General features: G+C 38.2%; 42 non-coding genes across 42 annotated transcripts; all 42 read left to right on the top strand.

Moving 5' to 3' along the window:
- Positions 1–9,692: 9,692 nt before the first annotated feature.
- Trnaw-cca (transfer RNA tryptophan (anticodon CCA)) lies at positions 9,693–9,764 on the top strand. The gene has a single exon. It is a non-coding gene; the product is annotated as a tRNA-Trp (tRNA).
- Positions 9,765–9,981: 217 nt separating this feature from the next.
- Positions 9,982–10,053, top strand: Trnaw-cca (transfer RNA tryptophan (anticodon CCA)). The gene has a single exon. It is a non-coding gene; the product is annotated as a tRNA-Trp (tRNA).
- Positions 10,054–10,268: 215 nt separating this feature from the next.
- On the top strand, positions 10,269–10,340 carry Trnaw-cca (transfer RNA tryptophan (anticodon CCA)). The gene has a single exon. It is a non-coding gene; the product is annotated as a tRNA-Trp (tRNA).
- A 215-nt stretch (positions 10,341–10,555) lies between these two features.
- Trnaw-cca (transfer RNA tryptophan (anticodon CCA)) lies at positions 10,556–10,627 on the top strand. The gene has a single exon. It is a non-coding gene; the product is annotated as a tRNA-Trp (tRNA).
- Positions 10,628–10,842: 215 nt separating this feature from the next.
- Trnaw-cca (transfer RNA tryptophan (anticodon CCA)) lies at positions 10,843–10,914 on the top strand. The gene has a single exon. It is a non-coding gene; the product is annotated as a tRNA-Trp (tRNA).
- A 215-nt stretch (positions 10,915–11,129) lies between these two features.
- Positions 11,130–11,201, top strand: Trnaw-cca (transfer RNA tryptophan (anticodon CCA)). Its single transcript has one exon. It is a non-coding gene; the product is annotated as a tRNA-Trp (tRNA).
- Positions 11,202–11,416: 215 nt separating this feature from the next.
- Positions 11,417–11,488, top strand: Trnaw-cca (transfer RNA tryptophan (anticodon CCA)). Its single transcript has one exon. It is a non-coding gene; the product is annotated as a tRNA-Trp (tRNA).
- A 215-nt stretch (positions 11,489–11,703) lies between these two features.
- Trnaw-cca (transfer RNA tryptophan (anticodon CCA)) lies at positions 11,704–11,775 on the top strand. Its single transcript has one exon. It is a non-coding gene; the product is annotated as a tRNA-Trp (tRNA).
- Positions 11,776–11,990: 215 nt separating this feature from the next.
- Trnaw-cca (transfer RNA tryptophan (anticodon CCA)) lies at positions 11,991–12,062 on the top strand. Its single transcript has one exon. It is a non-coding gene; the product is annotated as a tRNA-Trp (tRNA).
- A 215-nt stretch (positions 12,063–12,277) lies between these two features.
- Trnaw-cca (transfer RNA tryptophan (anticodon CCA)) lies at positions 12,278–12,349 on the top strand. The gene has a single exon. It is a non-coding gene; the product is annotated as a tRNA-Trp (tRNA).
- Positions 12,350–12,564: 215 nt separating this feature from the next.
- On the top strand, positions 12,565–12,636 carry Trnaw-cca (transfer RNA tryptophan (anticodon CCA)). The gene has a single exon. It is a non-coding gene; the product is annotated as a tRNA-Trp (tRNA).
- Positions 12,637–12,851: 215 nt separating this feature from the next.
- Trnaw-cca (transfer RNA tryptophan (anticodon CCA)) lies at positions 12,852–12,923 on the top strand. Its single transcript has one exon. It is a non-coding gene; the product is annotated as a tRNA-Trp (tRNA).
- Positions 12,924–13,138: 215 nt separating this feature from the next.
- On the top strand, positions 13,139–13,210 carry Trnaw-cca (transfer RNA tryptophan (anticodon CCA)). The gene has a single exon. It is a non-coding gene; the product is annotated as a tRNA-Trp (tRNA).
- Positions 13,211–13,425: 215 nt separating this feature from the next.
- Trnaw-cca (transfer RNA tryptophan (anticodon CCA)) lies at positions 13,426–13,497 on the top strand. The gene has a single exon. It is a non-coding gene; the product is annotated as a tRNA-Trp (tRNA).
- Positions 13,498–13,712: 215 nt separating this feature from the next.
- Positions 13,713–13,784, top strand: Trnaw-cca (transfer RNA tryptophan (anticodon CCA)). The gene has a single exon. It is a non-coding gene; the product is annotated as a tRNA-Trp (tRNA).
- A 215-nt stretch (positions 13,785–13,999) lies between these two features.
- Positions 14,000–14,071, top strand: Trnaw-cca (transfer RNA tryptophan (anticodon CCA)). Its single transcript has one exon. It is a non-coding gene; the product is annotated as a tRNA-Trp (tRNA).
- Positions 14,072–14,286: 215 nt separating this feature from the next.
- Trnaw-cca (transfer RNA tryptophan (anticodon CCA)) lies at positions 14,287–14,358 on the top strand. The gene has a single exon. It is a non-coding gene; the product is annotated as a tRNA-Trp (tRNA).
- Positions 14,359–14,573: 215 nt separating this feature from the next.
- On the top strand, positions 14,574–14,645 carry Trnaw-cca (transfer RNA tryptophan (anticodon CCA)). The gene has a single exon. It is a non-coding gene; the product is annotated as a tRNA-Trp (tRNA).
- A 215-nt stretch (positions 14,646–14,860) lies between these two features.
- On the top strand, positions 14,861–14,932 carry Trnaw-cca (transfer RNA tryptophan (anticodon CCA)). The gene has a single exon. It is a non-coding gene; the product is annotated as a tRNA-Trp (tRNA).
- A 215-nt stretch (positions 14,933–15,147) lies between these two features.
- Positions 15,148–15,219, top strand: Trnaw-cca (transfer RNA tryptophan (anticodon CCA)). The gene has a single exon. It is a non-coding gene; the product is annotated as a tRNA-Trp (tRNA).
- Positions 15,220–15,434: 215 nt separating this feature from the next.
- On the top strand, positions 15,435–15,506 carry Trnaw-cca (transfer RNA tryptophan (anticodon CCA)). The gene has a single exon. It is a non-coding gene; the product is annotated as a tRNA-Trp (tRNA).
- Positions 15,507–15,721: 215 nt separating this feature from the next.
- Trnaw-cca (transfer RNA tryptophan (anticodon CCA)) lies at positions 15,722–15,793 on the top strand. Its single transcript has one exon. It is a non-coding gene; the product is annotated as a tRNA-Trp (tRNA).
- Positions 15,794–16,008: 215 nt separating this feature from the next.
- Trnaw-cca (transfer RNA tryptophan (anticodon CCA)) lies at positions 16,009–16,080 on the top strand. The gene has a single exon. It is a non-coding gene; the product is annotated as a tRNA-Trp (tRNA).
- Positions 16,081–16,295: 215 nt separating this feature from the next.
- Trnaw-cca (transfer RNA tryptophan (anticodon CCA)) lies at positions 16,296–16,367 on the top strand. Its single transcript has one exon. It is a non-coding gene; the product is annotated as a tRNA-Trp (tRNA).
- Positions 16,368–16,582: 215 nt separating this feature from the next.
- Positions 16,583–16,654, top strand: Trnaw-cca (transfer RNA tryptophan (anticodon CCA)). The gene has a single exon. It is a non-coding gene; the product is annotated as a tRNA-Trp (tRNA).
- A 215-nt stretch (positions 16,655–16,869) lies between these two features.
- On the top strand, positions 16,870–16,941 carry Trnaw-cca (transfer RNA tryptophan (anticodon CCA)). The gene has a single exon. It is a non-coding gene; the product is annotated as a tRNA-Trp (tRNA).
- A 215-nt stretch (positions 16,942–17,156) lies between these two features.
- On the top strand, positions 17,157–17,228 carry Trnaw-cca (transfer RNA tryptophan (anticodon CCA)). Its single transcript has one exon. It is a non-coding gene; the product is annotated as a tRNA-Trp (tRNA).
- A 215-nt stretch (positions 17,229–17,443) lies between these two features.
- On the top strand, positions 17,444–17,515 carry Trnaw-cca (transfer RNA tryptophan (anticodon CCA)). The gene has a single exon. It is a non-coding gene; the product is annotated as a tRNA-Trp (tRNA).
- A 215-nt stretch (positions 17,516–17,730) lies between these two features.
- On the top strand, positions 17,731–17,802 carry Trnaw-cca (transfer RNA tryptophan (anticodon CCA)). The gene has a single exon. It is a non-coding gene; the product is annotated as a tRNA-Trp (tRNA).
- A 215-nt stretch (positions 17,803–18,017) lies between these two features.
- Positions 18,018–18,089, top strand: Trnaw-cca (transfer RNA tryptophan (anticodon CCA)). Its single transcript has one exon. It is a non-coding gene; the product is annotated as a tRNA-Trp (tRNA).
- A 215-nt stretch (positions 18,090–18,304) lies between these two features.
- Positions 18,305–18,376, top strand: Trnaw-cca (transfer RNA tryptophan (anticodon CCA)). Its single transcript has one exon. It is a non-coding gene; the product is annotated as a tRNA-Trp (tRNA).
- A 215-nt stretch (positions 18,377–18,591) lies between these two features.
- On the top strand, positions 18,592–18,663 carry Trnaw-cca (transfer RNA tryptophan (anticodon CCA)). The gene has a single exon. It is a non-coding gene; the product is annotated as a tRNA-Trp (tRNA).
- Positions 18,664–18,878: 215 nt separating this feature from the next.
- Trnaw-cca (transfer RNA tryptophan (anticodon CCA)) lies at positions 18,879–18,950 on the top strand. The gene has a single exon. It is a non-coding gene; the product is annotated as a tRNA-Trp (tRNA).
- A 215-nt stretch (positions 18,951–19,165) lies between these two features.
- Positions 19,166–19,237, top strand: Trnaw-cca (transfer RNA tryptophan (anticodon CCA)). Its single transcript has one exon. It is a non-coding gene; the product is annotated as a tRNA-Trp (tRNA).
- A 215-nt stretch (positions 19,238–19,452) lies between these two features.
- Trnaw-cca (transfer RNA tryptophan (anticodon CCA)) lies at positions 19,453–19,524 on the top strand. Its single transcript has one exon. It is a non-coding gene; the product is annotated as a tRNA-Trp (tRNA).
- A 215-nt stretch (positions 19,525–19,739) lies between these two features.
- Trnaw-cca (transfer RNA tryptophan (anticodon CCA)) lies at positions 19,740–19,811 on the top strand. Its single transcript has one exon. It is a non-coding gene; the product is annotated as a tRNA-Trp (tRNA).
- A 215-nt stretch (positions 19,812–20,026) lies between these two features.
- Positions 20,027–20,098, top strand: Trnaw-cca (transfer RNA tryptophan (anticodon CCA)). Its single transcript has one exon. It is a non-coding gene; the product is annotated as a tRNA-Trp (tRNA).
- Positions 20,099–20,313: 215 nt separating this feature from the next.
- On the top strand, positions 20,314–20,385 carry Trnaw-cca (transfer RNA tryptophan (anticodon CCA)). The gene has a single exon. It is a non-coding gene; the product is annotated as a tRNA-Trp (tRNA).
- Positions 20,386–20,600: 215 nt separating this feature from the next.
- On the top strand, positions 20,601–20,672 carry Trnaw-cca (transfer RNA tryptophan (anticodon CCA)). The gene has a single exon. It is a non-coding gene; the product is annotated as a tRNA-Trp (tRNA).
- A 215-nt stretch (positions 20,673–20,887) lies between these two features.
- On the top strand, positions 20,888–20,959 carry Trnaw-cca (transfer RNA tryptophan (anticodon CCA)). The gene has a single exon. It is a non-coding gene; the product is annotated as a tRNA-Trp (tRNA).
- A 215-nt stretch (positions 20,960–21,174) lies between these two features.
- Trnaw-cca (transfer RNA tryptophan (anticodon CCA)) lies at positions 21,175–21,246 on the top strand. The gene has a single exon. It is a non-coding gene; the product is annotated as a tRNA-Trp (tRNA).
- Positions 21,247–21,461: 215 nt separating this feature from the next.
- Positions 21,462–21,533, top strand: Trnaw-cca (transfer RNA tryptophan (anticodon CCA)). Its single transcript has one exon. It is a non-coding gene; the product is annotated as a tRNA-Trp (tRNA).
- The last annotated feature ends 215 nt before the right edge of the window (positions 21,534–21,748 follow it).

The raw sequence follows: 21,748 nt of genomic DNA, 5'->3' as shown, positions 1-21,748 counted from the left end.
AAGATATTTTAAATTTATCAAATTTAAAATATCTTGAGCGACAAATTTAAAATATTTTTTTTGGGAACAGATGTAGACAGAATTGTAGTACCTTGAGGCACACTTGCGAAATCATAGCTGTCTTTCGTACAATTCTAATTTCAATGCTTTTTTTAACTACCAATCAATGAATCAATAGAATGACTCTTCTAGAAATTTTCTTGTAAAGAATTACTGTCGGCTAGTGTCAAGAATGATGAAAAAAAAGTTTGGTCTTCCCTGATAGAAAACTGTCTACTGCCCAACCTAAGTTGACAGCTGCCTCAAGAGCTTGCTGTAAAAGCTACTGATGAAATCAAAGGAATGTGCTGTAAAAGCTACTGATGAAATCAAAGGAATGTTCCATAAGTGCTGTAAAAAGTGAGTTAATAAGTGTTCTAAAAATAGAGATGTGTCAATGTTCAAAAACTGTTCTCAAATGCGTTCCCAAAAGGGTTAAAGTGTGCTGAACCAAATAAGTGTTTTCAAAAGTATTCTCAGTTAAGTGTTTTGAAAGCTGTTCCGAGATGTGCTTCAAAGTGTTTCAAAAAGAAAGACAACTGCCTGTTTTCAAGAAGTATCCGAAAATTTGCTGTGCAAAACTGAATACCGAACGTGTCTAAATTCTGATCCTGGTATTACACCCTGGCAATCGAAAATTCAACGCAATGTATTGAAATTGTGCTGGCGAAAACAGCCTCGCCTTTCTTCCCTTTCAATGTACAATTTTGAATTTTAATTATTTTTTTTTGTTACCAATTGATTTCCGTCTGATCAATGTGATTTTTTTACTCCAGAACCTAATATTATTAAAAGTTGTATCTACGTAACATTATCTATTAATGTCATCGTCATTGCTACTCGTGGGTGAACGACAAAAAATTGAGCATCGAACCAGGTATCGATTGATTCTTAATTTTACAGGTTACATGTTTTGCTAAGTGGGATAATTGTGCGACTCTAATTCCGAAGATATTAATTAGAAATGCTATTTTTCTAGCTTGGAGCTTCCCTGATTCTTGGCTTTTCCTTTCGACATTTTAATCTCCAGACGTGATAGTATTCGAGTGCCGTAATAAAGCACTTTTTTGGATGCGCAAGGAAGTAATTATAATCGCATCAAAAACAACCCTGTTGTAAAAATTTCCCCACCAAGAAAACCTTTACCTTTTCCGCACAAAAAAGAAAACCTGCATCCTAAAACCAAAAACCCTCAGCCATAAAAAGTTATATCTAGTTTGCCTGCCAAGTATCTGCCAAACTATCATCCTCCCTCTTCTCCTTTTTCATCACAGCTACTTCCATTAGAACCTCCTCCCACCTTCTACTCCTCAGAAATATGGATAGATCTTTTAAATTGTTTATCTTGTTTGGCGGGAAGCTTTTTGCTCACCAAGCAACCACTTCACTTTGAAAAGCTTCCCGCCAAACAAGATAAACAATTTAAAAGATCTATCCATATTTCTGAGGAGTAGAAGGTGGGAGGAGGTTCTAATGGAAGTAGCTGTGATGAAAAAGGAGAAGAGGGAGGATGATAGTTTGGCAGATACTTGGCGGGCAAACTAGATATAACTTTTTATGGCTGAGGGTTTTTGGTTTTAGGATGCAGGTTTTCTTTTTTGTGCGGAAAAGGTAAAGGTTTTCTTGGCGGGGAAATTTTTACAACAGGGTTGTTTTTGATGAGATATCACATCTTTTTGCATTGATATTATTACTTTGTCTGTATTTTTAGAATTGAGAACTTCAAGTCAGAAAATTTTCAATTGAAACAACGCTGTTTTGTGTTTTTAAGGAACAATAATGGCTAGCTTAATTTTACGTCAAGTTATTTTCTGACTATTAAGATTCTATGTTCATTTTGCGAGAATTGGGCGGTTTAAATTTTATTGCAATCCTTGTATCCTCTGTTGTAAAGAAAACTTCTTGGATAATAAAATACTATATTTTAAATTATGTTGTTTTCGAGTATTTTACAACTTCGCAATAAATTCTATTACAGTTTCTTTATTTGACAGATTATTCAACATTTTCATGAAGGTTTCATTAATGTTTTACAGCTTGAGGGCTATTTTAATCTAGCTTTTCACTTTTTGTTTAATTACATTTTTTCTTAAATCGTGGATTATTTTACGTTTTATGGGATAATTTTAATTGTTTGGTGATTTATCTTTTTCTTGATAGAAGTCTTTGTCTTGTTTAATACCTAGTTTTGTTTAAAAGTTCATTTAAAAAACGAAATAACGCATTTTATCACCAAGCAAAAAAAAACTAAGCCATTAAATATTTTAAATTTGAATGTGTCAGAAGATCTATACAACTTTACTCGATGTCAAATCGCGGATATCCCAAATTTGCCATAGCGAATGCGCAAGTTGCGCGCGGACTAAGCTCATTAAAAGTCTTGCTTAAATTAATTACAAAAATTTTTTTCAGCTAACAAATTACTGCAAAGCACGGATATCCATACACGTATTTCATATATTTTCAATTTATTATGTGTTGTTTGTGAAAACTCCATTAATTTAGAAAATAAGCAAACAAATAAAAAGTGCTATTTTTCGCTTTCAATTAAAAAGTTATATGTGCCGTATTCATATGCGTACAGTTTCATATAATTTGTCACGTAAAATATTGTAGTGGTTTAACCCCAGTTTCCCGCCGACATTTAAAATTTCTTCTCTCCATAAATATATCAAAACTGAAAAACAGGGGAAGGAAATTTCGTATCGGCAAAACTTTGGGGGGAGGGGGAGGACAGCATTCTAATCTCATTCATTAATTTGTTTCTCTGCTTAAGTATAAACAAACAACATAGATAAAAAAAATACCTTTGTGCTGAACAGTAATGCAAGACAAACAACGTTAGAAGAAGCACAAATTTGCAAATAACAGCAGACACGTGTTTCGGCGTTACAGGAAACTCCTTTTTCAATGCAAAAAATAATGAGCTTATGGATGAAAAGACATCCGACAAAAGCCAAGAGCAGACAAGCATGCAGCTTAAAAGATAAAAACAGCGGATTAGCCAAACACCAATGACAAAGTTATAAACACAATCAGGAACCAATAGGAATGCAGGCAAAGACCAAGAGCTTTCTCTTAGGTACGAAACCCAGAAAGATTGCATTGAAAAAGGCGTTCCCTGTAACGCCGAAACACGTGTCTGCTGTAATTTGCAAATTTGTGCTTCTTCTAAAGTTGTTTGTCTTACATTAAACAACATAGAATCTGAAAACAGAAAGCCCAATGAGCTAAGTCTGCGCGCATGCACAGTCGCTGTGGCAAATTTGTGATATCCGCGACTTAACGTCTAGTTGCAACTGTTGGATATGTTTTAGTCTTGATTGAAATTCATTTCCTAAGACAACTTTGGAATAACTGTTAAATCTGTTCTAACCTTGCAATTGCAGTCCGAGATAAACAAACCCTATGAGCTGAGAGTAAGTACATAAGAATGAAGGGAAAATTAGTGATTTTCAAACTTCAATTACTCCGGCCCATGATGTCCCTGGGGGTTGAATTTTTGTATATGTACTCAATGGCCCCCCAAGAATATGTATGCAAAAAATCATTACCGTAGCCCCTCGGGGGGCTGTGATAGAACCCCGGGAAGGTACAATTTGGGGGGTAAAAACGAGGGGGGAAGTGGAGGGGGTCAAATGGCACAAAAGGCACATCAGCAGGGCACAAGGAATGTGTGTGCGAAATTTCAGCTTGATTCCTTTTTTCGTCTGGGCTGTATAGCCCTGTCAAAGAAAGCGAAAACTGTTTTGAACAGCGATTTTATAACTTTAATAACTCCTCCCCTGATGGTCCAGGGGATTTTATTTTGGTTTACGGAGTCAAGGGCCACTAGAGATTGTGTGTTCCAAAAATCAATTCCGGGGGTCTTCATGGGGCTGAGATACAGAGGGGTGAAAAATCCAAAAAACCCCAACTTGTTCTGTCGTGTAATCTTGTTCTTGGTCGCTTTTATTTTCTTTCGTCTTTGGCGGTGAATTTGCTTCTGTTGGCTGCTGACGTTTGGTTTCCTTGGCGGGGCGGGACGCTCCCGCGTCCCGTGATTTGAATTTGCTTGCTTAAGTGAATCGATTATCTCGGAAAAGATCCATTATGTCATTGTTTTCAAAATTGAGTTCGCTGTGGTTTTCCCATATTTGTGTGCAGAGAAATCGACTAGTGTAGCAGGGAAGTCAATCTCTGTTATACAACAATGCATTTTATTTAGTTGTCACATTTTTTGTTTAGTGTAGAAAGGGCATAAGTTCCGGACTTATGCTCTTTCTGCACTAAACGCAAATGAAGAAATAAACGCAATGTTAATATATGGCAAGATAATAGAAGGACTAGATTTTTCGCGTAGAGAAATAAAAACAGTCCTTTAACAGGGCCGTTACCAGAAAATAATTTTTCTTAAATTCCCTTCCCTTTAACTTTAGGGGGGGGGGGTTGCTCCAGAAAAGTTTATAACTGCTGTTCTAATTTCATCCTACGACTAAACATTGTGCAATATGAAAACGGGATGAAGTTTTGTTTTATTTCTACTGATTACATTCAATCTTTTTCATTTTATGCTGAAATGTAGATTTTTCTATTAGCAGTGTTCGACCTTTTGTATAAATAAAAAAATACTACGCCAAATTGAAAGTACGAGTTTCACCCTGTAAACCTTTATCTTTTTATTCGCGAATACGATGTAAAACATTAAAATTATTATCAACTTCATAAGAAATCATTTTCCACTCCTCTGCTTTCGGCAAAAAAAAAAAAAAAAAGCATTTTGTCTACGTTTGAAACATTACACTTAAACAACGGACTCGGTTCAACTGGTTTTGGTTTTGAATTTTAAGTGTTCGATTAAAAGAAAAACATGTGCTGGCATTCAAGCCGTAAGGTTAGAGCAGCCTGCTATGGAAATTGTATCAATTTTCGAAAATAAAAACACTTATATTCTACCTAATTTATTATTTCTCTAGAATGTTTGTTTCAATCGCTAAGCGAGATCTCTCTCATTCCTTCGTCAAATTTCATGTTTTACGAATAATTTTAAAGCGAATCTCGCTGGCTAATGACAAAACATAGACGCATGGTCTTTTTTTTTTTTTTTTTGGCAAAAAGCCTTTTTGCTGTTTTTATTACACATTCCTTCAATGAATAGCATTCAAGTGCAATTGTTCGGTTGATTGGAGTCTCGTGCTAATAATCAGAATGGCGCTGGTTCGAATTCGTGCCAATAAATACCTCTTCAATGTTTCTTTTTTTCCGTCAGAAGCTCGCATAAGCAGGATTGTATTTGCCATAACCCGTTTACTTCACATCTGCTTTTTCACGAGTCACTCAGTCGAAATTTTAATCATATTTATGTTTAAATTGAAAATACGTTCAACCAAAAAGTGAGTGATGATCACATTATCACAACATTGTATTTAACGAAGTTTTGTTGCTGATTTCTTCACATTACATGCCTTCTTTTGTGCATTTACTTTAATCCGTTTACTATTTTCGGTTCTTCTTCATCATGTTCTTTCTTTGACATTTTTAAAGAGTGAAATGCCACATGAAACGATTCGAAGCACAGTGCGGAGTCCCGCACGGGTCGACTAGTATTCTATTAATCGATCAAGGGTGTGTACACTCTTGAATATATCAGCGACGCTTGATTTCGGTGTCCCGGTTGAACATTTCAGAAATATGGCAAGCTTACTCAATCCTCTTCTTTCCTAGAAATAAACTTTCAATCTAGTTTCAGTTTTGACTTTTCTTTCTTTTTTTTTGTGCTCTCCATTCAGAAACTCATGTTAACAGACAAAGGGTCCAGGATCAGACAATCGTAAAAGTTTGGATTTTAATAATAAGAATTTAAGACGGATAAAACTAATGTTGCTGAGGTCCATTAATACGGTGCAATATTATCTTGTGCTATCAGAGTGAATTTTATGAGCCAGTTTGAATTTACAAGCCGGTGGTAGAAGGTTTGAGCAACCACCACGAGATCAGTTGGTGTTTCATGTTTATTTAAATTTAATAAGGCTTTCTAGTTAGTTCTAAAACTAAGGAACTTTTGCACATTTTAAAGAGAAAAATGGTCGTTCATTCCTCATCCTGTCTTGCCGGATATTAGCAGATTTATCGGTGTCTGTTACTGGGGGTCAGGCCCCTTTCCGAAATGGAGCAAATGAAAATAGAATAGGGAAGTTGCAACCTATTAAATATCCTTATTTTGCTATTAGATATTGTTAACAGCAGTGGCGGCTCGTGCCTTAATTTAGCGGGTGGGCTCGCTGTATAAAGTTTTCACAGTAATATTTATGCAGATAAAATGGAGAGAACCGTAGTTAGTAATGCTGAACAACGTAAGATAGTCCTTATTGCAGTTCCTTTATTTCGAGCTTCTCTTCTAGCGTAAAAGTTGAAATTGTTTTAGAAAAATATCCACTTGAGCATTTTTTTTTATAATTTCAAGGTTAACAACCTAAATTTCAAGACCCCATGCAACTAGTAATAAACAACACTCAGCATTATTCAAACTACTGCATATTACACTCTTGATGCCAACACGATCACATGATCACGCAGCAGCATTAACTTTCGTTTTAGCATGCTTCCTTACATCAAATTACGAAATTGGTAACTATTTTTTTCTAGAAACACAAACAGTTTCCTCAATCGCCAGTATATTCTTCATATATCGAAATTCGAATTACCGTCAATTTTTATTGTGTGAAACTACATCACAATACCTAGGGCCACATATCACATTCATAGCACTTTTTAAAACATTTAAATAAAATGTGTAATTCTTTAGAATCTTTATATTCGCTTACTTATTAACTAATAATCAATTTTCATGCCCTTTAAAAAAATCAAAACACTGAGGAATATTTCAATTTTTTAAAAGTTTATGAGATTTTCAATTCAAATTATAGTTTTTAATATCGCGGATTGCGATAAGGGGAGTTTCTTTTTTCTACTAATGGCTTACCGCAACCATAGTTTGAATTCATGACGTCTAAATTCAAATGAATGCCAGGGACTAGATAATTGATACTATTTTCGCGTAAAAAAGATTGTGTTATGTCATGAAGGTCGTTAATAAATAATTCGATTCCTAGGCGCATGGATGCCTGCATTATAAGAATAGTAAAATAAAATCAAAGGTTCAAAGGCAGACGTAAATTCAACGGTCAAGTCAAAATAATAAGCATTCGCGGTTGCTTAAAAACCATTCGAAATCTAGAAAAAGCGCACCTAATGTGAGGAAGCTAAAGCCAATAACTTTTTAAATAAGTAAACTGGAGCTTGAAACTCTCTTCATAAAGTTTGAAACAATCTGAAGTTTTAAAATAAGCAATAAAAGATCGATAGTTCGGTCATTTTTGAGGTAATATGGTCGTTAAAGGCGTAGGCCTTTAAGGACTTAAAGCGATGTACCGGATCAAATTTAAATATGAGTATAATATATATGATAGTACGATTAATACTTATTGCTTTATTCAAGTATCAAAACAAAAAAGAAAATTGAATAGATCTCACAAAATTGAAGTTTTTTTTGTAAAAGTTTCGGACCAATTCAGAACTTTTATTTGCACCACACTCAAAGCCAACTGAACTGTACTGTGTACTAGGGAAAGAAAAAGTTGTAAAGAGTATTCCTTTCCTCCAAAAAAATGGGAACTAAAATGTAAGTAAAGAAAAATTCAATTTTTTTTTATCTTTGATCATATATCAATTGAGATACAAAAAATGAACACTCAGTTGATCCAGACGTGATTTGAAAACGCAACCTTCGGATCTGGAGCCCGACGCGCTCCCGTTGCGCCACCGGGTCAGGTGTTTTAGTTAAGACGACATTGCTGACCATTCTAATTAAACTAATTTTAAAATTTTGCAATTAATACTTTTACCTGATATTTTTTTAAGTAGACAAAGAAAAAGTTGTAAAGGGCGTTTCTTTCCTCTGACAAAATGTGAGTCACAATGTAATTAAACAAAAATTTTTTTCTTCTATCTATAAATAGCTCAATTGAGCTATAAAATATGAACAATTAGTTGACCCGTACGGGATTTGAACCCGCAACCCTCGGATCTGGAATCTGACGCGGTACCGCACTAAGGACACGAAATCGTTCACACACGATATCGCTGATCCTTCCAATGCCGCCAAATGTAAAATTTTTCGCTAGGTTATTTTACCTGGCACTTTTTTTTAACGAGGCAAGGAAAAAGGGTTAAATAACGTACCTATTCTCCGATAAATTGGGAGCCACAATCTAAAAAGGCAAAAAAAAAAAAAAAAAAAATTCTCTTACCATATCAATTGCGAAATAAAAAACGAACTGTCACTTGACCCGGACGTAATTTGAACACGCAACCTTCGGATTTGGAAGTCGACGCGCTACCGTTGCGCCACCGGGTCACGCGATCTTGTTCAAACAACATTGCTGACCATACTAATTAAACTAATTTTAAAATTTTGCACTAGTTTACTTTTATATGGCATTTCTTTTAACGAGGAGAAGAAAACGAGTTAAATAACGTTCCTTTTCTCCGATAAATTGGGAGCCACAATGTAATAAGGAAAAAAAATGTTTCTCTTACCATATCAATTGCTATATTAAAAATTAACAGTCATTTGACCCGGACGTGATTTCAACAAGTACCCTTCAGAACTGGCGTCTGACGCGCTACCGTTGCACCACCGGGTCGCATATAAGTTACTTTTACTCCTGTTCAAGCATAGGAAATTTTCAGGCCCTCTCATTGGCTTATTCGAGTGTCAATCAAAGCTTCAAAGCTGTGACGCCACTGCAATGTAGATGGTCGTCCTTCGCAGTGTGTTTCTTGTTTGTAATCTGCTAAATACGAATAAGCATTTGCAAATGAGAACTTTCATTGAATGTTACTGACAAGCATTATTATTTCCAATGAATTTCATCGTTTGCAAAACAAACGAAAGTAGCCTTTGAGAAACTATGCATCGAAATAAAAATAGGTGGCGCAATCTTTAAGCAAAAAATGCATGTTTTACGACATCATTTTAATTTAAATTGAAGTTATTTTTAAAATAATTCTCATTTGTTGATGGAAAAGCTAATCTACAAATTTTCATATTCGTAATGATATTTAATGCAATTTAAACAGCTCTTCTTAAAAAATGATTACCATTTGAGTTAACAATAAATACTTCTGGTGAATAATTTAGTACATAATAATTTATAATATAGTTTTCTCTTGTGCCAGTTGATTTCTAGCTAATGTCTATTGAATATGAGTTAGTATCTGAGAATAAGACTTCCAATTGAATATTGAGCGAGTCTGGCGAACATATCCTTCTTGTCACATACTAATTTCATTACTCATAAAATACAATAATGCTCTGCTTAAAAAAATAATTAAAATAAATAAATAACTAAAAAAAATGTAAAATATATAATTAAACGAATAAATAGCATTATCGGTACAGATCAACACAGATAAAAGTAAATTACAGAAGCATTTTAGAAGCATTTTTTTCCTTATTAGAATGTCCCTCCCAATCTATCGGAGAAAAGGAACGTTACTTAACCCTTTTTCTCTGCCTCGTTAAAAAAATGCCAGATAAAAGTAACCTACTGCAAAGTTTTAAAATTAGTTCAATTAGACTGGTCAGCAACGTTGCCTGAACTTAAGCGCGTGAACCGGTGGCGCAACGGTAGCGCGTCGGACTCCAGATCCGAAGGTTGCGTATTCAAATCACGTCCGGGTCAAGTGACTGTTAATTTTTTAAATATTAATTGATATGGTAAGAGAAGTATTTTTTTCCTTATTAGATTGTCTCTCCTAATTTATTGGAGAAATGGAACGTTACTTAACCCTTTTTCTCTGCCTCGTTAAAGAAATGCCAGATAAAAGAGTAACCTACTGCAAAGTTTCAACATTAGTTCAATTACACTGCTCAGCAATGTTGCCTGGTCTTAAGCGCGTGACCCGGTGGCGCAACGGTAGCGCGTCGGACTCCAGATCCGAAGGTTGCGTGTTCAAATCACGTCCGGGTCAAGTGACTGTTAATTTTTTAAATATTAATTGATATGGTAAGAGAAGCATTTTTTTCCTTATTAGATTGTCTCTCCCAATTTATCGGAGAAATGGAACGTTACTTAACTCTTTTTCTCTGCCTCGTTAAAGAAATGCCAGATAAAATTAACCTACTGCAAAGTTTCAACATTAGTTCAATTACACTGCTCAGCAATGTTGCCTGGTCTTAAGCGCGTGACCCGGTGGCGCAACGGTAGCGCGTCGGACTCCAGATCCGAAGGTTGCGTTTTCAAATCACGTCCGGGTCAAGTGACTGTTAATTTTTTAAATATTAATTGATATGGTAAGAGAAGCATTTTTTTCCTTATTAGATTGTCTCTCCCAATTTATCGTAGAAATGGAACGTTACTTAACTCTTTTTCTCTACCTCGTTAAAGAAATGCCAGATAAAATTAACCTACTGCAAAGTTTCAACATTAGTTCAATTACACTGCTCAGCAATGTTGCCTGGTCTTAAGCGCGTGACCCGGTGGCGCAACGGTAGCGCGTCGGACTCCAGATCCGAAGGTTGCGTGTTCAAATCACGTCCGGGTCAAGTGACTGTTAATTTTTTAAATATTAATTGATATGGTAAGAGAAGCATTTTTTTCCTTATTAGATTGTCTCTCCCAATTTATCGGAGAAATGGAACGTTACTTAACTCTTTTTCTCTGCCTCGTTAAAGAAATGCCAGATAAAAGTAACCTACTGCAAAGTTTCAACATTAGTTCAATTACACTGCTCAGCAATGTTGCCTGGTCTTAAGCGCGTGACCCGGTGGCGCAACGGTAGCGCGTCGGACTCCAGATCCGAAGGTTGCGTGTTCAAATCACGTCCGGGTCAAGTGACTGTTAATTTTTTAAATATTAATTGATATGGTAAGAGAAGCATTTTTTTCCTTATTAGATTGTCTCTCCCAATTTATCGGAGAAATGGAACGTTACTTAACTCTTTTTCTCTGCCTCGTTAAAGAAATGCCAGATAAAAGTAACCTACTGCAAAGTTTCAACATTAGTTCAATTACACTGCTCAGCAAGGTTGCCTGGACTTAAGCGCGTGACCCGGTGGCGCAACGGTAGCGCGTCGGACTCCAGATCCGAAGGTTGCGTGTTCAAATCACGTCCGGGTCAAGTGACTGTTAATTTTTTAAATATTAATTGATATGGTAAGAGAAGCATTTTTTTCCTTATTAGATTGTCTCTCCCAATTTATCGGAGAAATGGAACGTTACTTAACTCTTTTTCTCTACCTCGTTAAAGAAATGCCAGATAAAAGTAACCTACTGCAAAGTTTCAACATTAGTTCAATTACACTGCTCAGCAAGGTTGCCTGGACTTAAGCGCGTGACCCGGTGGCGCAACGGTAGCGCGTCGGACTCCAGATCCGAAGGTTGCGTGTTCAAATCACGTCCGGGTCAAGTGACTGTTAATTTTTTAAATATTAATTGATATGGTAAGAGAAGCATTTTTTTCCTTATTAGATTGTCTCTCCCAATTTATCGGAGAAATGGAACGTTACTTAACTCTTTTTCTCTACCTCGTTAAAGAAATGCCAGATAAAAGTAACCTACTGCAAAGTTTCAACATTAGTTCAATTACACTGCTCAGCAAGGTTGCCTGGTCTTAAGCGCGTGACCCGGTGGCGCAACGGTAGCGCGTCGGACTCCAGATCCGAAGGTTGCGTGTTCAAATCACGTCCGGGTCAAGTGACTGTTAATTTTTTAAATATTAATTGATATGGTAAGAGAAGCATTTTTTTCCTTATTAGATTGTCTCTCCCAATTTATCGGAGAAATGGAACGTTACTTAACTCTTTTTCTCTACCTCGTTAAAGAAATGCCAGATAAAAGTAACCTACTGCAAAGTTTCAACATTAGTTCAATTACACTGCTCAGCAAGGTTGCCTGGTCTTAAGCGCGTGACCCGGTGGCGCAACGGTAGCGCGTCGGACTCCAGATCCGAAGGTTGCGTGTTCAAATCACGTCCGGGTCAAGTGACTGTTAATTTTTTAAATATTAATTGATATGGTAAGAGAAGCATTTTTTTCCTTATTAGATTGTCTCTCCCAATTTATCGGAGAAATGGAACGTTACTTAACTCTTTTTCTCTGCCTCGTTAAAGAAATGCCAGATAAAAGTAACCTACTGCAAAGTTTCAACATTAGTTCAATTACACTGCTCAGCAAGGTTGCCTGGTCTTAAGCGCGTGACCCGGTGGCGCAACGGTAGCGCGTCGGACTCCAGATCCGAAGGTTGCGTGTTCAAATCACGTCCGGGTCAAGTGACTGTTAATTTTTTAAATATTAATTGATATGGTAAGAGAAGCATTTTTTTCCTTATTAGATTGTCTCTCCCAATTTATCGGAGAAATGGAACGTTACTTAACTCTTTTTCTCTGCCTCGTTAAAGAAATGCCAGATAAAAGTAACCTACTGCAAAGTTTCAACATTAGTTCAATTACACTGCTCAGCAAGGTTGCCTGGTCTTAAGCGCGTGACCCGGTGGCGCAACGGTAGCGCGTCGGACTCCAGATCCGAAGGTTGCGTGTTCAAATCACGTCCGGGTCAAGTGACTGTTAATTTTTTAAATATTAATTGATATGGTAAGAGAAGCATTTTTTTCCTTATTAGATTGTCTCTCCCAATTTATCGGAGAAATGGAACGTTACTTAACTCTTTTTCTCTACCTCGTTAAAGAAATGCCAGATAAAAGTAACCTACTGCAAAGTTTCAACATTAGTTCAATTACACTGCTCAGCAAGGTTGCCTGGTCTTAAGCGCGTGACCCGGTGGCGCAACGGTAGCGCGTCGGACTCCAGATCCGAAGGTTGCGTGTTCAAATCACGTCCGGGTCAAGTGACTGTTAATTTTTTAAATATTAATTGATATGGTAAGAGAAGCATTTTTTTCCTTATTAGATTGTCTCTCCCAATTTATCGGAGAAATGGAACGTTACTTAACTCTTTTTCTCTGCCTCGTTAAAGAAATGCCAGATAAAAGTAACCTACTGCAAAGTTTCAACATTAGTTCAATTACACTGCTCAGCAAGGTTGCCTGGTCTTAAGCGCGTGACCCGGTGGCGCAACGGTAGCGCGTCGGACTCCAGATCCGAAGGTTGCGTGTTCAAATCACGTCCGGGTCAAGTGACTGTTAATTTTTTAAATATTAATTGATATGGTAAGAGAAGCATTTTTTTCCTTATTAGATTGTCTCTCCCAATTTATCGGAGAAATGGAACGTTACTTAACTCTTTTTCTCTGCCTCGTTAAAGAAATGCCAGATAAAAGTAACCTACTGCAAAGTTTCAACATTAGTTCAATTACACTGCTCAGCAAGGTTGCCTGGTCTTAAGCGCGTGACCCGGTGGCGCAACGGTAGCGCGTCGGACTCCAGATCCGAAGGTTGCGTGTTCAAATCACGTCCGGGTCAAGTGACTGTTAATTTTTTAAATATTAATTGATATGGTAAGAGAAGCATTTTTTTCCTTATTAGATTGTCTCTCCCAATTTATCGGAGAAATGGAACGTTACTTAACTCTTTTTCTCTGCCTCGTTAAAGAAATGCCAGATAAAAGTAACCTACTGCAAAGTTTCAACATTAGTTCAATTACACTGCTCAGCAAGGTTGCCTGGTCTTAAGCGCGTGACCCGGTGGCGCAACGGTAGCGCGTCGGACTCCAGATCCGAAGGTTGCGTGTTCAAATCACGTCCGGGTCAAGTGACTGTTAATTTTTTAAATATTAATTGATATGGTAAGAGAAGCATTTTTTTCCTTATTAGATTGTCTCTCCCAATTTATCGGAGAAATGGAACGTTACTTAACTCTTTTTCTCTGCCTCGTTAAAAAAATGCCAGATAAAAGTAACCTACTGCAAAGTTTCAACATTAGTTCAATTACACTGCTCAGCAAGGTTGCCTGGACTTAAGCGCGTGACCCGGTGGCGCAACGGTAGCGCGTCGGACTCCAGATCCGAAGGTTGCGTGTTCAAATCACGTCCGGGTCAAGTGACTGTTAATTTTTTAAATATTAATTGATATGGTAAGAGAAGCATTTTTTTCCTTATTAGATTGTCTCTCCCAATTTATCGGAGAAATGGAACGTTACTTAACTCTTTTTCTCTGCCTCGTTAAAGAAATGCCAGATAAAAGTAACCTACTGCAAAGTTTCAACATTAGTTCAATTACACTGCTCAGCAATGTTGCCTGGTCTTAAGCGCGTGACCCGGTGGCGCAACGGTAGCGCGTCGGACTCCAGATCCGAAGGTTGCGTGTTCAAATCACGTCCGGGTCAAGTGACTGTTAATTTTTTAAATATTAATTGATATGGTAAGAGAAGCATTTTTTTCCTTATTAGATTGTCTCTCCCAATTTATCGGAGAAATGGAACGTTACTTAACTCTTTTTCTCTACCTCGTTAAAGAAATGCCAGATAAAAGTAACCTACTGCAAAGTTTCAACATTAGTTCAATTACACTGCTCAGCAATGTTGCCTGGTCTTAAGCGCGTGACCCGGTGGCGCAACGGTAGCGCGTCGGACTCCAGATCCGAAGGTTGCGTGTTCAAATCACGTCCGGGTCAAGTGACTGTTAATTTTTTAAATATTAATTGATATGGTAAGAGAAGCATTTTTTTCCTTATTAGATTGTCTCTCCCAATTTATCGGAGAAATGGAACGTTACTTAACTCTTTTTCTCTGCCTCGTTAAAGAAATGCCAGATAAAAGTAACCTACTGCAAAGTTTCAACATTAGTTCAATTACACTGCTCAGCAATGTTGCCTGGTCTTAAGCGCGTGACCCGGTGGCGCAACGGTAGCGCGTCGGACTCCAGATCCGAAGGTTGCGTGTTCAAATCACGTCCGGGTCAAGTGACTGTTAATTTTTTAAATATTAATTGATATGGTAAGAGAAGCATTTTTTTCCTTATTAGATTGTCTCTCCCAATTTATCGGAGAAATGGAACGTTACTTAACTCTTTTTCTCTACCTCGTTAAAGAAATGCCAGATAAAAGTAACCTACTGCAAAGTTTCAACATTAGTTCAATTACACTGCTCAGCAAGGTTGCCTGGTCTTAAGCGCGTGACCCGGTGGCGCAACGGTAGCGCGTCGGACTCCAGATCCGAAGGTTGCGTGTTCAAATCACGTCCGGGTCAAGTGACTGTTAATTTTTTAAATATTAATTGATATGGTAAGAGAAGCATTTTTTTCCTTATTAGATTGTCTCTCCCAATTTATCGGAGAAATGGAACGTTACTTAACTCTTTTTCTCTACCTCGTTAAAGAAATGCCAGATAAAAGTAACCTACTGCAAAGTTTCAACATTAGTTCAATTACACTGCTCAGCAATGTTGCCTGGTCTTAAGCGCGTGACCCGGTGGCGCAACGGTAGCGCGTCGGACTCCAGATCCGAAGGTTGCGTGTTCAAATCACGTCCGGGTCAAGTGACTGTTAATTTTTTAAATATTAATTGATATGGTAAGAGAAGCATTTTTTTCCTTATTAGATTGTCTCTCCCAATTTATCGGAGAAATGGAACGTTACTTAACTCTTTTTCTCTGCCTCGTTAAAGAAATGCCAGATAAAAGTAACCTACTGCAAAGTTTCAACATTAGTTCAATTACACTGCTCAGCAATGTTGCCTGGTCTTAAGCGCGTGACCCGGTGGCGCAACGGTAGCGCGTCGGACTCCAGATCCGAAGGTTGCGTGTTCAAATCACGTCCGGGTCAAGTGACTGTTAATTTTTTAAATATTAATTGATATGGTAAGAGAAGCATTTTTTTCCTTATTAGATTGTCTCTCCCAATTTATCGGAGAAATGGAACGTTACTTAACTCTTTTTCTCTACCTCGTTAAAGAAATGCCAGATAAAAGTAACCTACTGCAAAGTTTCAACATTAGTTCAATTACACTGCTCAGCAAGGTTGCCTGGTCTTAAGCGCGTGACCCGGTGGCGCAACGGTAGCGCGTCGGACTCCAGATCCGAAGGTTGCGTGTTCAAATCACGTCCGGGTCAAGTGACTGTTAATTTTTTAAATATTAATTGATATGGTAAGAGAAGCATTTTTTTCCTTATTAGATTGTCTCTCCCAATTTATCGGAGAAATGGAACGTTACTTAACTCTTTTTCTCTGCCTCGTTAAAAAAATGCCAGATAAAAGTAACCTACTGCAAAGTTTCAACATTAGTTCAATTACACTGCTCAGCAAGGTTGCCTGGACTTAAGCGCGTGACCCGGTGGCGCAACGGTAGCGCGTCGGACTCCAGATCCGAAGGTTGCGTGTTCAAATCACGTCCGGGTCAAGTGACTGTTAATTTTTTAAATATTAATTGATATGGTAAGAGAAGCATTTTTTTCCTTATTAGATTGTCTCTCCCAATTTATCGGAGAAATGGAACGTTACTTAACTCTTTTTCTCTACCTCGTTAAAGAAATGCCAGATAAAAGTAACCTACTGCAAAGTTTCAACATTAGTTCAATTACACTGCTCAGCAAGGTTGCCTGGACTTAAGCGCGTGACCCGGTGGCGCAACGGTAGCGCGTCGGACTCCAGATCCGAAGGTTGCGTGTTCAAATCACGTCCGGGTCAAGTGACTGTTAATTTTTTAAATATTAATTGATATGGTAAGAGAAGCATTTTTTTCCTTATTAGATTGTCTCTCCCAATTTATCGGAGAAATGGAACGTTACTTAACTCTTTTTCTCTACCTCGTTAAAGAAATGCCAGATAAAAGTAACCTACTGCAAAGTTTCAACATTAGTTCAATTACACTGCTCAGCAAGGTTGCCTGGTCTTAAGCGCGTGACCCGGTGGCGCAACGGTAGCGCGTCGGACTCCAGATCCGAAGGTTGCGTGTTCAAATCACGTCCGGGTCAAGTGACTGTTAATTTTTTAAATATTAATTGATATGGTAAGAGAAGCATTTTTTTCCTTATTAGATTGTCTCTCCCAATTTATCGGAGAAATGGAACGTTACTTAACTCTTTTTCTCTACCTCGTTAAAGAAATGCCAGATAAAAGTAACCTACTGCAAAGTTTCAACATTAGTTCAATTACACTGCTCAGCAATGTTGCCTGGTCTTAAGCGCGTGACCCGGTGGCGCAACGGTAGCGCGTCGGACTCCAGATCCGAAGGTTGCGTGTTCAAATCACGTCCGGGTCAAGTGACTGTTAATTTTTTAAATATTAATTGATATGGTAAGAGAAGCATTTTTTTCCTTATTAGATTGTCTCTCCCAATTTATCGGAGAAATGGAACGTTACTTAACTCTTTTTCTCTACCTCGTTAAAGAAATGCCAGATAAAAGTAACCTACTGCAAAGTTTCAACATTAGTTCAATTACACTGCTCAGCAATGTTGCCTGGTCTTAAGCGCGTGACCCGGTGGCGCAACGGTAGCGCGTCGGACTCCAGATCCGAAGGTTGCGTGTTCAAATCACGTCCGGGTCAAGTGACTGTTAATTTTTTAAATATTAATTGATATGGTAAGAGAAGCATTTTTTTCCTTATTAGATTGTCTCTCCCAATTTATCGGAGAAATGGAACGTTACTTAACTCTTTTTCTCTACCTCGTTAAAGAAATGCCAGATAAAAGTAACCTACTGCAAAGTTTCAACATTAGTTCAATTACACTGCTCAGCAAGGTTGCCTGGTCTTAAGCGCGTGACCCGGTGGCGCAACGGTAGCGCGTCGGACTCCAGATCCGAAGGTTGCGTGTTCAAATCACGTCCGGGTCAAGTGACTGTTAATTTTTTAAATATTAATTGATATGGTAAGAGAAGCATTTTTTTCCTTATTAGATTGTCTCTCCCAATTTATCGGAGAAATGGAACGTTACTTAACTCTTTTTCTCTACCTCGTTAAAGAAATGCCAGATAAAAGTAACCTACTGCAAAGTTTCAACATTAGTTCAATTACACTGCTCAGCAAGGTTGCCTGGTCTTAAGCGCGTGACCCGGTGGCGCAACGGTAGCGCGTCGGACTCCAGATCCGAAGGTTGCGTGTTCAAATCACGTCCGGGTCAAGTGACTGTTAATTTTTTAAATATTAATTGATATGGTAAGAGAAGCATTTTTTTCCTTATTAGATTGTCTCTCCCAATTTATCGGAGAAATGGAACGTTACTTAACTCTTTTTCTCTGCCTCGTTAAAGAAATGCCAGATAAAAGTAACCTACTGCAAAGTTTCAACATTAGTTCAATTACACTGCTCAGCAAGGTTGCCTGGTCTTAAGCGCGTGACCCGGTGGCGCAACGGTAGCGCGTCGGACTCCAGATCCGAAGGTTGCGTGTTCAAATCACGTCCGGGTCAAGTGACTGTTAATTTTTTAAATATTAATTGATATGGTAAGAGAAGCATTTTTTTCCTTATTAGATTGTCTCTCCCAATTTATCGGAGAAATGGAACGTTACTTAACTCTTTTTCTCTACCTCGTTAAAGAAATGCCAGATAAAAGTAACCTACTGCAAAGTTTCAACATTAGTTCAATTACACTGCTCAGCAATGTTGCCTGGTCTTAAGCGCGTGACCCGGTGGCGCAACGGTAGCGCGTCGGACTCCAGATCCGAAGGTTGCGTGTTCAAATCACGTCCGGGTCAAGTGACTGTTAATTTTTTAAATATTAATTGATATGGTAAGAGAAGCATTTTTTTCCTTATTAGATTGTCTCTCCCAATTTATCGGAGAAATGGAACGTTACTTAACTCTTTTTCTCTACCTCGTTAAAGAAATGCCAGATAAAAGTAACCTACTGCAAAGTTTCAACATTAGTTCAATTACACTGCTCAGCAAGGTTGCCTGGTCTTAAGCGCGTGACCCGGTGGCGCAACGGTAGCGCGTCGGACTCCAGATCCGAAGGTTGCGTGTTCAAATCACGTCCGGGTCAAGTGACTGTTAATTTTTTAAATATTAATTGATATGGTAAGAGAAGCATTTTTTTCCTTATTAGATTGTCTCTCCCAATTTATCGGAGAAATGGAACGTTACTTAACTCTTTTTCTCTACCTCGTTAAAGAAATGCCAGATAAAAGTAACCTACTGCAAAGTTTCAACATTAGTTCAATTACACTGCTCAGCAATGTTGCCTGGTCTTAAGCGCGTGACCCGGTGGCGCAACGGTAGCGCGTCGGACTCCAGATCCGAAGGTTGCGTGTTCAAATCACGTCCGGGTCAAGTGACTGTTAATTTTTTAAATATTAATTGATATGGTAAGAGAAGCATTTTTTTCCTTATTAGATTGTCTCTCCCAATTTATCGGAGAAATGGAACGTTACTTAACTCTTTTTCTCTACCTCGTTAAAGAAATGCCAGATAAAAGTAACCTACTGCAAAGTTTCAACATTAGTTCAATTACACTGCTCAGCAATGTTGCCTGGTCTTAAGCGCGTGACCCGGTGGCGCAACGGTAGCGCGTCGGACTCCAGATCCGAAGGTTGCGTGTTCAAATCACGTCCGGGTCAAGTGACTGTTAATTTTTTAAATATTAATTGATATGGTAAGAGAAGCATTTTTTTCCTTATTAGATTGTCTCTCCCAATTTATCGGAGAAATGGAACGTTACTTAACTCTTTTTCTCTACCTCGTTAAAGAAATGCCAGATAAAAGTAACCTACTGCAAAGTTTCAACATTAGTTCAATTACACTGCTCAGCAATGTTGCCTGGTCTTAAGCGCGTGACCCGGTGGCGCAACGGTAGCGCGTCGGACTCCAGATCCGAAGGTTGCGTGTTCAAATCACGTCCGGGTCAAGTGACTGTTAATTTTTTAAATATTAATTGATATGGTAAGAGAAGCATTTTTTTCCTTATTAGATTGTCTCTCCCAATTTATCGGAGAAATGGAACGTTACTTAACTCTTTTTCTCTACCTCGTTAAAGAAATGCCAGATAAAAGTAACCTACTGCAAAGTTTCAACATTAGTTCAATTACACTGCTCAGCAAGGTTGCCTGGTCTTAAGCGCGTGACCCGGTGGCGCAACGGTAGCGCGTCGGACTCCAGATCCGAAGGTTGCGTGTTCAAATCACGTCCGGGTCAAGTGACTGTTAATTTTTTAAATATTAATTGATATGGTAAGAGAAGCATTTTTTTCCTTATTAGATTGTCTCTCCCAATTTATCGGAGAAATGGAACGTTACTTAACTCTTTTTCTCTACCTCGTTAAAGAAATGCCAGATAAAAGTAACCTACTGCAAAGTTTCAACATTAGTTCAATTACACTGCTCAGCAATGTTGCCTGGTCTTAAGCGCGTGACCCGGTGGCGCAACGGTAGCGCGTCGGACTCCAGATCCGAAGGTTGCGTGTTCAAATCACGTCCGGGTCAAGTGACTGTTAATTTTTTAAATATTAATTGATATGGTAAGAGAAGCATTTTTTTCCTTATTAGATTGTCTCTCCCAATTTATCGGAGAAATGGAACGTTACTTAACTCTTTTTCTCTACCTCGTTAAAGAAATGCCAGATAAAAGTAACCTACTGCAAAGTTTCAACATTAGTTCAATTACACTGCTCAGCAATGTTGCCTGGTCTTAAGCGCGTGACCCGGTGGCGCAACGGTAGCGCGTCGGACTCCAGATCCGAAGGTTGCGTGTTCAAATCACGTCCGGGTCAAGTGACTGTTAATTTTTTAAATATTAATTGATATGGTAAGAGAAGCATTTTTTTCCTTATTAGATTGTCTCTCCCAATTTATCGGAGAAATGGAACGTTACTTAACTCTTTTTCTCTACCTCGTTAAAGAAATGCCAGATAAAAGTAACCTACTGCAAAGTTTCAACATTAGTTCAATTACACTGCTCAGCAATGTTGCCTGGTCTTAAGCGCGTGACCCGGTGGCGCAACGGTAGCGCGTCGGACTCCAGATCCGAAGGTTGCGTGTTCAAATCACGTCCGGGTCAAGTGACTGTTAATTTTTTAAATATTAATTGATATGGTAAGAGAAGCATTTTTTTCCTTATTAGATTGTCTCTCCCAATTTATCGGAGAAATGGAACGTTACTTAACTCTTTTTCTCTACCTCGTTAAAGAAATGCCAGATAAAAGTAACCTACTGCAAAGTTTCAACATTAGTTCAATTACACTGCTCAGCAAGGTTGCCTGGTCTTAAGCGCGTGACCCGGTGGCGCAACGGTAGCGCGTCGGACTCCAGATCCGAAGGTTGCGTGTTCAAATCACGTCCGGGTCAAGTGACTGTTAATTTTTTAAATATTAATTGATATGGTAAGAGAAGCATTTTTTTCCTTATTAGATTGTCTCTCCCAATTTATCGGAGAAATGGAACGTTACTTAACTCTTTTTCTCTACCTCGTTAAAAAAATGCCAGATAAAAGTAACCTACTGCAAAGTTTCAACATTAGTTCAATTACACTGCTCAGCAATGTTGCCTGGACTTAAGCGCGTGACCCGGTGGCGCAACGGTAGCGCGTCGGACTCCAGATCCGAAGGTTGCGTGTTCAAATCACGTCCGGGTCAAGTGACTGTTAATTTTTTAAATATTAATTGATATGGTAAGAGAAGCATTTTTTTCCTTATTAGATTGTCTCTCCCAATTTATCGGAGAAATGGAACGTTACTTAACTCTTTTTCTCTACCTCGTTAAAGAAATGCCAGATAAAAGTAACCTACTGCAAAGTTTCAACATTAGTTCAATTACACTGCTCAGCAAGGTTGCCTGGTCTTAAGCGCGT

The sequence above is a fragment of the Uloborus diversus genome, unplaced genomic scaffold (assembly GCF_026930045.1).
Source record: "Uloborus diversus isolate 005 unplaced genomic scaffold, Udiv.v.3.1 scaffold_75, whole genome shotgun sequence".
NCBI classification, from domain to species: domain Eukaryota; kingdom Metazoa; phylum Arthropoda; class Arachnida; order Araneae; family Uloboridae; genus Uloborus; species Uloborus diversus.
This window is presented reverse-complemented; position numbering and strand designations above follow the sequence as displayed.